We start from the raw sequence: 12,561 nt of genomic DNA on the forward strand, positions 1-12,561 counted from the left end.
CAATTATTAACAAGTTTTAAAGTTGATAAAATATTATTTCATGTGTAATCAAACGCGATTTTATATTCACACTTCTGCATTCTCAATGTTGGCGTCATCTTCGCTAGCCAAGGCTTCTGATTACGTTACACTCATCTTCGCTAGCCAAGGCTTCTGATTACGTTACACTCCACGAACCCTTGGCGGATATAGTCGTGTTCAAACCGTCGCGCCCTGGAATCCCAGGGCATCCAATCAAATCGCGTTTTACATTCTGGCTTGGTTTCGCAGTAAACAAAAAATGCGGCACCCAGTACAGAGCTACATTGCCGACTATGTCATGGCATTTTACCTAAATACAAAAATCACAATCTTTGGGGGAACATTCGCAGTGTTTGATCAATTCATATAAGTCATTGATCACATATCTCATCGAAATGACACCAAACCTCGATGTGTGTTTGTAAACATCACCGATGAAGTAAATCGGTAACGCTTGTTTTGATTGGTCGAAAATGTCATGCGTGAAGGGTGGTAATTTCGAATCACCGCTAGAGGGCCAGAACTGGAGTGTAACGTAATCAGAAGCCTTGGCTAGCGAAGATGTGTTGGCGTTGGCACCGTCAAAAATGAACTGTATGTATTCATACGCGGCATGTTAATTGTTCACCAGTACCTTCATATAGAGAACACACAGTGGAAATGTAATATTAACTAATGACTTGATAAAATCCACTTTATTTTTCTAGATATCTGCCAACAGAATGATTAAAAAAACAGTTATATCTTAGTCCGTTACCAATTTACTACGTAACGCAACACTTCCAAAGTTAAATGCGAAACTAAAGACAACGTATGAGGAATCAACTGTGTCGATCTCTGCGTTGGTGCCATTGTCTTTCTAAGTTCGTACACGTTTTACGACTAATTGTTCCGATATAGATACTAAATTGGTTGCAAGTTGCTTTGACGTTAAATCATGAATTTGGTATGCCTTTGACGATAAAATCTTCATATTTACTACAGAAATTTCATCATAAGTCTCGTGCCGCCAATCGACTGCGAAGGACAAAGCAAAAATAAAAAGTACTATAACTGTCGGCTATGTACAGCATTTGCTATACATGACTCCACGCCACCACGAAGTATGCCCATGACTATGCTTTATAAATGGAAACCATGTGGTATATGGTTTCTATATATAAAGCATAATCAATCGTGAGCATACTTTCGGTTCCAGAGTAAAGATCTCATACTGTTGCGGAAAAATACGCATAAAGTTTGGAATCACACATAAATATAACTACAAAAGAAGTGTAATACGTGACACAGAATATCTAATGCCAACACTAACAACGTAATGTGTACAGGTCTACCAAATGATAAATGGACAATTTTTACCGCAATTACACAAGTACTTCACAAATGCATTCATATACTATTTGTATTAGTCATAGGAATTTTCTAACAAGTGCAAACTCGCTCGGAAATGAGGAAGTGAAGAACCCACTACAAAGAAGAGAAAAAAAACCCGAACTGATATGTGACCGTAATCGGCATGAAATGCATGTCTAAACACCGCATACCCCAACCGAAAGTTTACACTGACCGTATATAAACAAGATAAAATGATGTAAAATATCGCCCAGTCAAACGAAAGTCAACATTTGTACGTCCACCAGATCAAACCAAACGACGATTTCGTAATCAACTTTAACATAACATTCCACAGGTGGGCAGTCAACATTGATTCCATTGTTAAAAACTTATAAACAATACACCAGGTAGTCCATCGCTTCTTACAGTGTCTTCTCATCAAAAGTTGTAATTTCGTTCGTTAGATATAGAGTTTCAAGGGGCATTCCATATATCAATACAATGATATGCCGGCTTGAGACCCCAAAAGAACGAACAACAACAAAATCGGTCTTGTCGGCGAGCTGGACTGTTTGATCCCCGAACAAACTTTGAATGAGTGAATATGGCGACGGCGGTGACATGTATATTATCACATGCGAGTTCCCGGAAATACACTGAAACAATCGCTCGTATCGTGATACTATATTCGGGGAATTTATGTGTGTCCTGTTACTATATTTAGCTTTATCTCCAATAAAATCAGGGAGCGGTTTGAGCGAATTGATATTATTACATAATCTTAACTGTGAACGATTCACGCGCAAGTATAGTTGAATCAACCATAAATGAGAAAAACTCCGAATTTTGCCGATGCACCATGTAAGATTGTTGTTCTGAAGATTTGTACATGCATGTAATTCTGGTTTGGGATTCCGGATTAGTTATTTTAGAACATTTTCCACGAATTGCCCACGCAATGTCAGTTTGAAAAGATATGTATTTTTAGTATCAGGTGTAATGTTTTACCTCCGTGTGGGCCAAGGGTACTGGCGAAACTTTGGAATCTGCCAAGTAGAAGGAGTCGATAACTCTTTAATCACTGTTATAATACGTTTAGAAATGTGTTCATAATTGAAAGATCGATCGTGAAAAAAAAGTAGTTCAAACCAGAAATAGAGACACAGACATACATTCTTTGTATTATTCATCGTAAAATGTACAGCTGTGCATGTGGTAACTTACTTAGATCATATTACTATACAAGGCGTGTTTTAAATCAATACAATGCCTATAATTTGGTTTTGAAACGGTCCACTTTAGGAACGCGTGATTGTAAAAAAAATGTTTTGTCAAGTCAAATACATATTTTAGTTCACCAAATGCAAATGACCGTTGCGATTTATGCCGCCCCTCTTGTGAACAATGAATAATGAATTTTGTTCAAATGATATTTGGTGAAGGAAACTAAACGTTATATTTAAACGGAGGGTCTGTCCATCCAGGGCCAGAGGCGCCAAGCGCCGTAAAGGAAATTAAAGTCCCTTTTTGTGGATTGAGGAGTTTTGATCAAATTCAATCTAATTGTTGAAAGAAGACTCCATGTTTATTCGATGGAGACCAGCTTCCGTAGGAAAGGAGGGGCGGGTCTAGTAGATGAAACAGAGGTAAATCCTTTAAGGGTCATCTTTATAGGAGAATAATGTCGAATCTTAAAAACGAATGAATGTCAAATTTACCAAAATGTTTGTCTGGACATGTACTTTCTCAAAATCATCAATAATTTGCAACATATGCTGGTAGTTTCTTCTGTAGAGTTTCTTTGAGCAAGATGCAGCAACGAACAATTATAAGTCACAGAAATAACCAAACCTAAAAAATAGCCATGCCGATATACTCACCGGTGTCTACCATGCAACTGGCCGGACATGGCTCTGTTACCTGAGAAATAATCACACCATTACGCTCACTAGTGTCTATAGCACAAACTAGGGACATTTCTATGACTGGATCTGACTTTATGTACGTATACACACTTATAACGAAACTTGGTATACATGATCAGTATAACATGTAGTTGTGCATCCCACTTTTTTTTTCGAAAAAACGTTTTTCAAAATGGCCACCGGCTTCTCATTGGTTGAGGTATGTCCTGACAACCCCTCCTAAAGTACTACTCCGATTTTAACGAAACTTGGTATACCTGATCAGTATAACACGTAGTTTTAAAAAATGGGAAATAAAGAGGTGCACTCCTAGGTCAGGTAGGGGACTTTGTATTGCTGTTGCAATACTATCCATCCTTGTTTTTAATGATGTAAATATACAATACGAATGCTTTTAAATATGAGCATTTTTTATCTGTTTTTAAAATCAAATCAAATAGAAATATAGTATATTGTTTGGCCCTAAATGACCCTAGCTGTCGATGCGCCGCCAACCCAACCCAAACAAACAAACAAACCATTTAATTGCACCATAGTAGTGATTTATTGGGTTGAAAATTATCACTGCTATCATCTTAGTCTTTAGATGACCCTAGGATTGTAATGTTTGAAGATCAGGGACATATTATCTACTTGATTATCAAAATAATTAATGAGTCTATGTTTGAATATAGTCAAGGTATTAGCAGAAGAATCTTATAAGTTCCATAAGATCATTGTATCAGGAAAGAAACTAATATTGTAGATTTAATTCGAACTTGAGGTATATTTGAAGAATCTAGTATTGCTTAATGTATATTTGTTATTTGTAGTATTGATAAAAGGTGCAATGATATTATAAAGATAGTCAGATATAAGGTGGTTTATCATCTTGTACATTATAATTAATTTATGTTTATGACGTCTCAGATTTAAAGTTTCCATATTAACCTCAAGTTATAGTTTTCGATGAGATGTCCAACTTCTTCATCCCGATGTAATTTTCATGGCTTCAATTTGAACAGATTTACGCATATTAAATTCTCCAGTGGTACAGGAATTCCAGAAATATTTAAAAAAAAAAAAAAAAAAAAAAGTTCAGTTTTCTTTATTACGACGATCGCACAAGTAGAACAACCACACGTATAGTTTCCTTAATTCTTTAACAAAGATACGGAGAGTGATTCATAGCTCAACGTCGCCGCAATATACGTTCATTTACATTTAAGATTCTTTATTCTAATTCCATTGTAGACTTACCGTTTTCTTCGATTGTTTAACATTTTGATTTAAGGCATGGATTTCTATACCTATGAAATCAAATATTGAAAATTATGAAATTTATTAAATTAAGTAGCTATTGGTCCTCTCAATCTAAATCTGGACATTTCTTTCGACGAAATTTAGTTCCCGAAGTTGCCTCCTTGGTACCTATACGAAACAGCTGTGTGATTAGCTACATTATACTTGTTTAGCTCTGAATTTGTATTGAAAGGTGCTAATCATCATTTGTGACTTTCATACTATCCTTCTGGTGTAAATCTGGATAAAATTGACATTGGTTTAAAAATTGAATCTATCTTCAATTTGACAGTCTGTTGTCTGTACATATTACACAGGTTTTGCCTTGCCGCGCAGTGTGTTATATTACCTTCAAAGAAATAAATAAATACAAAATGGTGGTATAAAAATAGAAGAATTAAGTGATTCAACATCTTAATGAACAGTAAATACTTAGGGATATATCGGTACTAATGACTCTCTTTAATTCATTTTTAAAAGGAATGCCAGTACAGTACATACTTACATGTATGATAATACTAGAAGTATTCATATAAAAGTTTGTTACATTTTAAAAACACGGTCAGCCGAATGACCCACCAAACACAGGGAAATCTCCGTTTAAATATTTGCGAATAAAAGAGACAGTATTTGACGGAAACAAATTATCAACCAAGGTCATTGTTGGCGGAGAAAAGGTAGAATATTGGTATTTTTTCCTTTAGAAAATGCTTTCCTATAGAAAATTTTAATTAAGATTTCCTTAAGTTCGGGAATATTGATAAACCCGGGACCAGAAAACGTTTTTGTGTGTAAAAAATAATAACAATATTCATAATCATTATACACGCATATTGTTAGGGGGTTACATGAATGTACACGTGAAGTCCAATATCAGTTACAGGTTTTATGTTTATTAAGACTTTCCAACATATTGAAAATACAACATTTTGAAAACGGAAATTAGATTTCGGATGGTTAGTTGGTTTTGGTGGAATCTCCAGTAACTTACACAAGTCTACACAATATGAATAGGATAGACACCAGTACTTTTAATTAATTATCTCATTTATATCAATAATAAACTTATGGAATGAAATAAGTTCATTTCGAATTACGTTATTGAATAATGTATGAAATTTAAATGTATTTGGTCTATCATAATAATATCTAGACATATATATCCGTCTGCTATTGGGTATAAGATGTTGATGTCAGTTAAATGTATTTGGTCTATCATAATAATATCTAGACATATATCTCCGTCTGCTATTGGGTATAAGATGTTGATGTCAGTTAAATGTATTTGGTCTATCATAATAATATCTAGACATATATCTCCGTCTGCTATTGGGTAAAAGATGTTGATGTCAGTTAAATGAATAATGAAATAAGTCGCCAATTTCTCTTAAATTACATAAAGTCATACATTATCTATCTAGACAGGTAATCATACGTGTATTTATTTAGGCAGGTAATCATACATGTATTTATCTAGACAGGTAATCATATGTGTATTTATTTAGGCAGGTAATCATACATTATCTATTTAGACAGGTAATCATACTTTTTTTTTCAGAATTAGTAATAAAACATGTTTAGTCTATTTTGTATTCATTATATCTTGGCTTTGGAAAAAGGTTCATTTTTATTTTACGAATGTTAACATACATGTATAATTCGGAAATACAGCTTGCTGGTTATTACTACGTCAATAACAACAAAACTACACTTAAAGTCGGATATAATAACAATACATCACAAGAGCCTGGGCAAATTAATATGAAATTCTGTGAAATCATTCATAGAACCAGGAAGTTTTCAATTATACAAATCATCGAGGGCAGAACAATGGCAATATCCGGTAACAACTATATATCATACAATTTTAAACACGACAATTTTATGCCAAAATAATATTCTGATATAATTGATAAAACATTTAGTAATGAGAAATGTGTGACATGTCACCATTACTAACGGGTTTAACATACAATATTTTGGCCTTTCAGTGGACGATGACATAGGATTTGGATAAAATAAAATAGCACAGATACCGAGTACTTGTATAAAAGTAAATAATATTTATAAAGCAGGTGAAAACTAAGAATAAAATATAGAGATGAATTTTGTGGGTGATATGATTGAAATACTTACTACTCGGTGATAAACAAGTATAATATAGAAATATTAAAGTAAAAAAAATTGCATATATTAAAGAGAATTTTAGGCAGACCAAATTTAATTAACGGAACAATACAGCTATTCCGTCCTTTAGGACTCGTTAGTGATGTTAAGGAAACCATATAGCTGTTCCGTCCTTTAGGACTCGTCAGTGATGCTAGGGAAACCATACAGCTATTCCGTCCTTTTAGGACTCGTTAGTGATGTTAGGGACACCATACAGCTATTCCGTCCTTTTAGGACTCGTAAGTGATGCTAGGGAAACCATACAGCTATTCCGTCCTTTTAGGACTCGTCAGTGATGCTAGGGAAACCATACAGCTATTCCGTCCTTTAGGACTCGTCGGTGATGCTAGGGACACCATACAGTTGTTCCATCCTTTAGGACTCGTTAGTGATGCTAGGGAAACCATACAGCTATTCCATCCTTTTAGGACTCGTCAGTGATGCTAGGGAAACCATACAGCTATTCCGTCCTTTAGGACTCGTAAGTGAAGCCTGGGATCAAAAATGTGGAAATCCTGACGGGAAGCCAGGGTAAAAACAGAAATAAGCCTAAAGAAAATGATGAGGCCATTACACGTCCCCGTCTAGACAATTCTGTCGACCTGCATGTATTTCAGTTTCCTCGATCACCTCTTTTGGTATCTTTTTGGTACTTAAAGCCCGTAGCAACAGCTGCTGCATTGGAATTCATTTTTGGCTACACTATATCTGATTCTCAAACGTATTGAAAAGTGTTAATATATTGTGTGTCTTGAACAATCCATATAAGGGCAGGTACATTAACATAGCAGTTTAATAGAATACATACTAGATACTTCCAGAAAACATGAAATACGTCTGTGTCGGAACTGCTATTGGCATACAGAGTAGGAGCAAAAGCGGTAAATGAATTTCACTAACATTGTTAGGAATAAAACAATATTGCACATACTGAGATGTCCAACATTATTATCCAAACCATCTGCTAAATAATACTTCAACTGATAAGAAGTTTCAGAAATATACTGTTAAAACATCAACTGAAATAAAACAAATTATACAAAAAAATGTACGTTTTAACATCATGTTTAAAGGATATACCAGGAAGAACAGGGTAAATATTACTGTCATCTGGTTCAGACATAATCTCCTGGAGTGGTGGATACTCATTTTGGATCACAATTAAATCTCAGATAATTATCCTTAGGTGAAACATTTCTAATAAGACGAAATTGGCAAATATAAGTAAGTTCATTTGTCCAAAATACTAAGAAATATGTTATAACTTGTCATGATCTCGTATTATTGTTTGTTGTTGTCTAAGACATGTTTATCCTACAACATTACATTAATTTAATGGTGTTATAATGCATCACTGTACCGATACGTTCAATATGTATCTCTGCGAGTAGGCTAAATAGGAAAAATGTTAACTTCATTTATTTTACAACAATTGCGAAACAAGTTATACCAGCTTGTATTGATGGAAGCGCGCCAGGGGAGGTCGATATATAGTACTACACTCAGGTATCCAACAGGATGTAAGGAGATCTGAAGACTTGAAGTTACCAGTAAAGATTTAACGACCAGACTGGAAACAACCCAAGACAAATGATTGTTACCTTATATCCAGGATAAAATTGTCCCTTCATAAGATTAAAAACAAAAAAACAAAAAAAAAACCTTTCCTTTCACTGTTTACTCAATGGTAATTAAAATTTAAAAAAATTAATGAAGAAACAGTTTTTTTTAATATTTCATGAAACCTCGAGAAAAAAAGTAACAGATATTTCCATGTCAAGGAATTCATAATTTGATAATACAAACCTTATTTGTTATAAACTTTATTTCAGTCATATAAATATATACATGAACATCCCTCGTAAGAGTATTTTTTCCGCATTTGAATGTAAGTTTTACAGCTTATATATATCTGTCCCCGTTTCTAAAACACATAAGATGTAAAACACATCGAGCAGGAAAGACATTATAGGCGTAAATGTGTATGTGAGATGCAAATAGAGGGACATAGTAAACTTTAGAATAAAGGAGAGGAGGTGGAGGTTAGAATTACAGAGAACGGTAAGTTACCTATGACATAGTAAACTAAGGAGAGGAGGTGGAGAGGTTAGACTTACAGAGAACGGGTAAGTTACCTATGACATAGTAAACTTCATAAATGTAAAAGCGTCATGCGTTTAGGCTATGTATTGGGTAAACGAATAATTATTCGAATCTCCTCGATCTGATATTAAAGTTTTGGACACTCGAAAAATAGAGAATTTTCCTCATTGTTATTATCATTTTTATTTCGATAGAGATAGGATAGTTAATTATATCACAGGAGTCTGGTTAGTATTAATAGAAAAAAGCCCCTACTCCTACTACATCAATAGTAAGAATAGGGTTTTTTTCTAAGTTAATTAATATAATTTAATTTACTACACAGAATCCCTGTGGAAATCCGCTTTTATTGATCCATTCCTTAAAAATGATTACGTCCTTGTATTTAAGACAGTCAAAAGCGACTTTACATTTATACAAACAGCGATGTCATTTTCTTTTACGTTTTGGGATGATAACATTAACGTTTACGATTGTTACAAGCAAGATTGAATTATAGTATTTTACAAGTAATTAAGCACGTTTTTATACAGAATATACGAATCAAAACTGAATAATTCCCATCTTTATTAGTTATAATACTTTTTTTTTCTAACTATGGACTTATCGAGGGTTTAGCCACTGGATGAAGTAAACCTATCACCAACCACAGGTGCCTGACTCGTTTTATAAAATTATAACATATAAGAGCATATATATTTTATATGTACTCTTATATGTTATTATTTTATAAAACGAGTCAGGCACCTGTGCACCAACAGATATTGTTTTTAAAGTTTTCGTGACCACTTGATGTAGAGGTAAATAGGTCGCCGATATAGAGATATATAGTGTATGTATATATGGAGATATATAGTGTATGTATAGTTGGAACTATTACAACTGTTGAACAAATTTCAAGACGAAATGAAGAAACAAATTAGAATCACTATTCCTGTAATATCAATTTTGTTAGCAAGACAATATATCCAGCTATGAAATGACTAAATGATGATGTATATGTTTTATTATGACCTGATTGTCAAAGGATTGTATATCCTGTACATACCTGTATTGTAAGTATGTCAAAGAATTGTATATCCTGTACATACCTGTATTGTAAGTATGTCAAAGGATTGTATATCCTGTACATACCTGTATTGTAAGTATGTCAAAGGATTGTATATCCTGTACATACCTGTATTGTAAGTATGTCAAAGGATTGTATATCCTGTACATACCTGTATTGTAAGTATGTCAAAGGATTGTATATCCTGTACATACCTGTATTGTAAGTATGATGTCAGAACTATGTATATCATCTACATGTATAAAACTTATTGGTCAAATTAGTAATATAAACGGTAATTATCCGGATAACACTGGATCCTACCAAACGTATGTCTACAGGATACGAATTACACTTGTACTTGAAATGTTAATATGGGACAAAGAAGTAATTCCAACAGTGTGGACATGAACAATGTCAAATTTTCGAGGCAATCCGCCCCTTTATCAGGACACAGAGAATACAAATACAGTCACATGATATATAAAGAGTACTTGAATTTTTAGTACTGGTTTATATATCATGTGATTGGGTTTGTGTTCTTTGCACGGCATCACTCGCACTAAATCTACCTGCCACCTTCATCAAGATGTTGGAAAGTATATTTTTACATGCTACGAATCTATTTTATGCACCGGATTTCGCAGGGCCAAGATCATCTGAATTACTGGGGAAAATGTCGGACTTATCTATAATAGAAATATGCTCTGGAGTTACCTCCCTTCATTTGTCTGCATTCCATATTTTAAACAAGCATTATCTCCCTTATAAAACCTGATATTACTGGGAAATATTTATTAAATAATCCAATTTATGAGGACAGAATATGCATTTTTATATTACTAGATTCTCAAAAATACTACATAACTTTATTTCTTTTAATACAAGAAAACAAAAAGCAACAAATAAAATAATACATAATTTTTTTCCCCTTAACATGGTAATGAATAAAAGTATTAAATTTCGATTTTAAATCGAATAAGATCTTGTGCATTACCTTAATTTTTAAGATCATACTTTTAGGGATCATTTCTATAGTATGCATCGCCGGGATGTCAGGTAAAACTGACCAGACCGTAAACCACGATGACGAGTCAGAGCGTCCCCTTCTGAGCGTGAAGCGGGCAGGGGTTGTCTGCAGCACCGCGGACAATGCCCCTTTGTCATTGATGACCGTTCCTCTCCTCCCTACGTGGGGAGCTGGAGGAAGGGGACGCATTCTGAGTGGTTCTTTATTAACAAATTAAAAATAGAAATGACCTTCCCAACTCCCACCAATCATAGATTTTTGACTGGATCGTACAGCCAGATAGTTTGTATAATAAGTAGATAAATGTGAATTTTACATTTTTTGTGAAACTGGAATTTTGATAGTAAATTTGGTTAGGAGGCTGTCTATAAGAGTTTTGTGGATTGAAACTGCATGGGTTTGAATTTTTTGTGGACAAAGTGCATAGTGGTACGTTTTTAAACAGTCTTCTAGAGTTTGAAAGTTTAAGCTTAGAACCCTGCAGTGGACCAAGCTCATAACTGACGCATTATGTCAAAAAAAAGATTAAGAACTTTTTTACTTTCTGACAATATTAATACTGTCATGCATTTCTATATAGGATAAAGATAAATAGACTCCATTCCCTGATGAATATATATTCCCGAGATAAGTCAACGTATATATACTAGATACATGAATGTACTATGAATATTAGGACCTACCCACATCAGTGGGAGAAACTATTACGATTAAATCACAGAAAACTTCTACTACCTGCCCAAGTTTCATCAATATTCCTTAACATACAATTTAAGGAAGGCTCCTTAACTTGATTTGTTAACATCAATTCAAAACTTTAAGTTAATGAAATTGAGGCCTGGTGGGTTATATCACAGACGGGCTGTACATCTAAGTCCTTGGTAACATAGTACAATATACACACTCGGGGATAAACAATAAATGAAATAACAACCAATTATTATCAGAAGAACTCATACAGTACCTTCATTCATAGTTTAAATGTCAACCAAATTTTAAAATGTATTCAGATGTGTGTTTTATTTGTAGTCAATGAATTGCCAAACATGCACACTTGTTTTCCATTTCTTTCCTCCGACCCACTTTCTCTCTGTCCCCATGTACGGTTGCTTGGGTAGGTTTATATTCCAGCCCTCGAAGCATATTTATCAATTTTTGTCTTGGTCACTTTTTTTATCTCGTTTGTTAATTGTTGCTGCCTGTTTGTTTAATAATTGCTGTGCTAGCGATTGGATACAATTTCTTGTAGTCATTTGGCTAATTTTTGTGAATATACTTTGGTCAAAACACATGAAATACTTTATTGTACTTTAGTGAAAATAGTAATTGTCTTTAGCTAAACCATCTCCAGATTAGCCATTGGCTAAATGGCTAATTACTGGTGCTAGCACAGTATTGATTGCTCCCTTCTGCCGTATTTTATATCTGTTCTATATTCCAGTATATTCTATTTACTACATTCCCAAACATCAAAGTTAAAAATATCATATATATATAAATATTTATATATAGAATTAGAACTTCTTCATAAATATATATGCATTGTGTATATATAAATGAATTACTCTTTACAAGATTTCCAAACATCAAAGTTGAATATATACCGTTATATATATACATGTAATTGAAAACAGACTCACAAATACCTT

General features: G+C 33.8%; 1 non-coding gene across 1 annotated transcript; it reads left to right on the forward strand.

Moving 5' to 3' along the window:
* Positions 1 to 10,889: 10,889 nt before the first annotated feature.
* LOC117340158 lies at positions 10,890 to 11,111 on the forward strand. The gene has a single exon (XR_004535375.1). It is a non-coding gene; the product is annotated as a small nucleolar RNA U3 (small nucleolar RNA).
* The last annotated feature ends 1,450 nt before the right edge of the window (positions 11,112 to 12,561 follow it).

Source organism: Pecten maximus, chromosome 1 (assembly GCF_902652985.1).
Source record: "Pecten maximus chromosome 1, xPecMax1.1, whole genome shotgun sequence".
Taxonomy (NCBI): domain Eukaryota; kingdom Metazoa; phylum Mollusca; class Bivalvia; order Pectinida; family Pectinidae; genus Pecten; species Pecten maximus.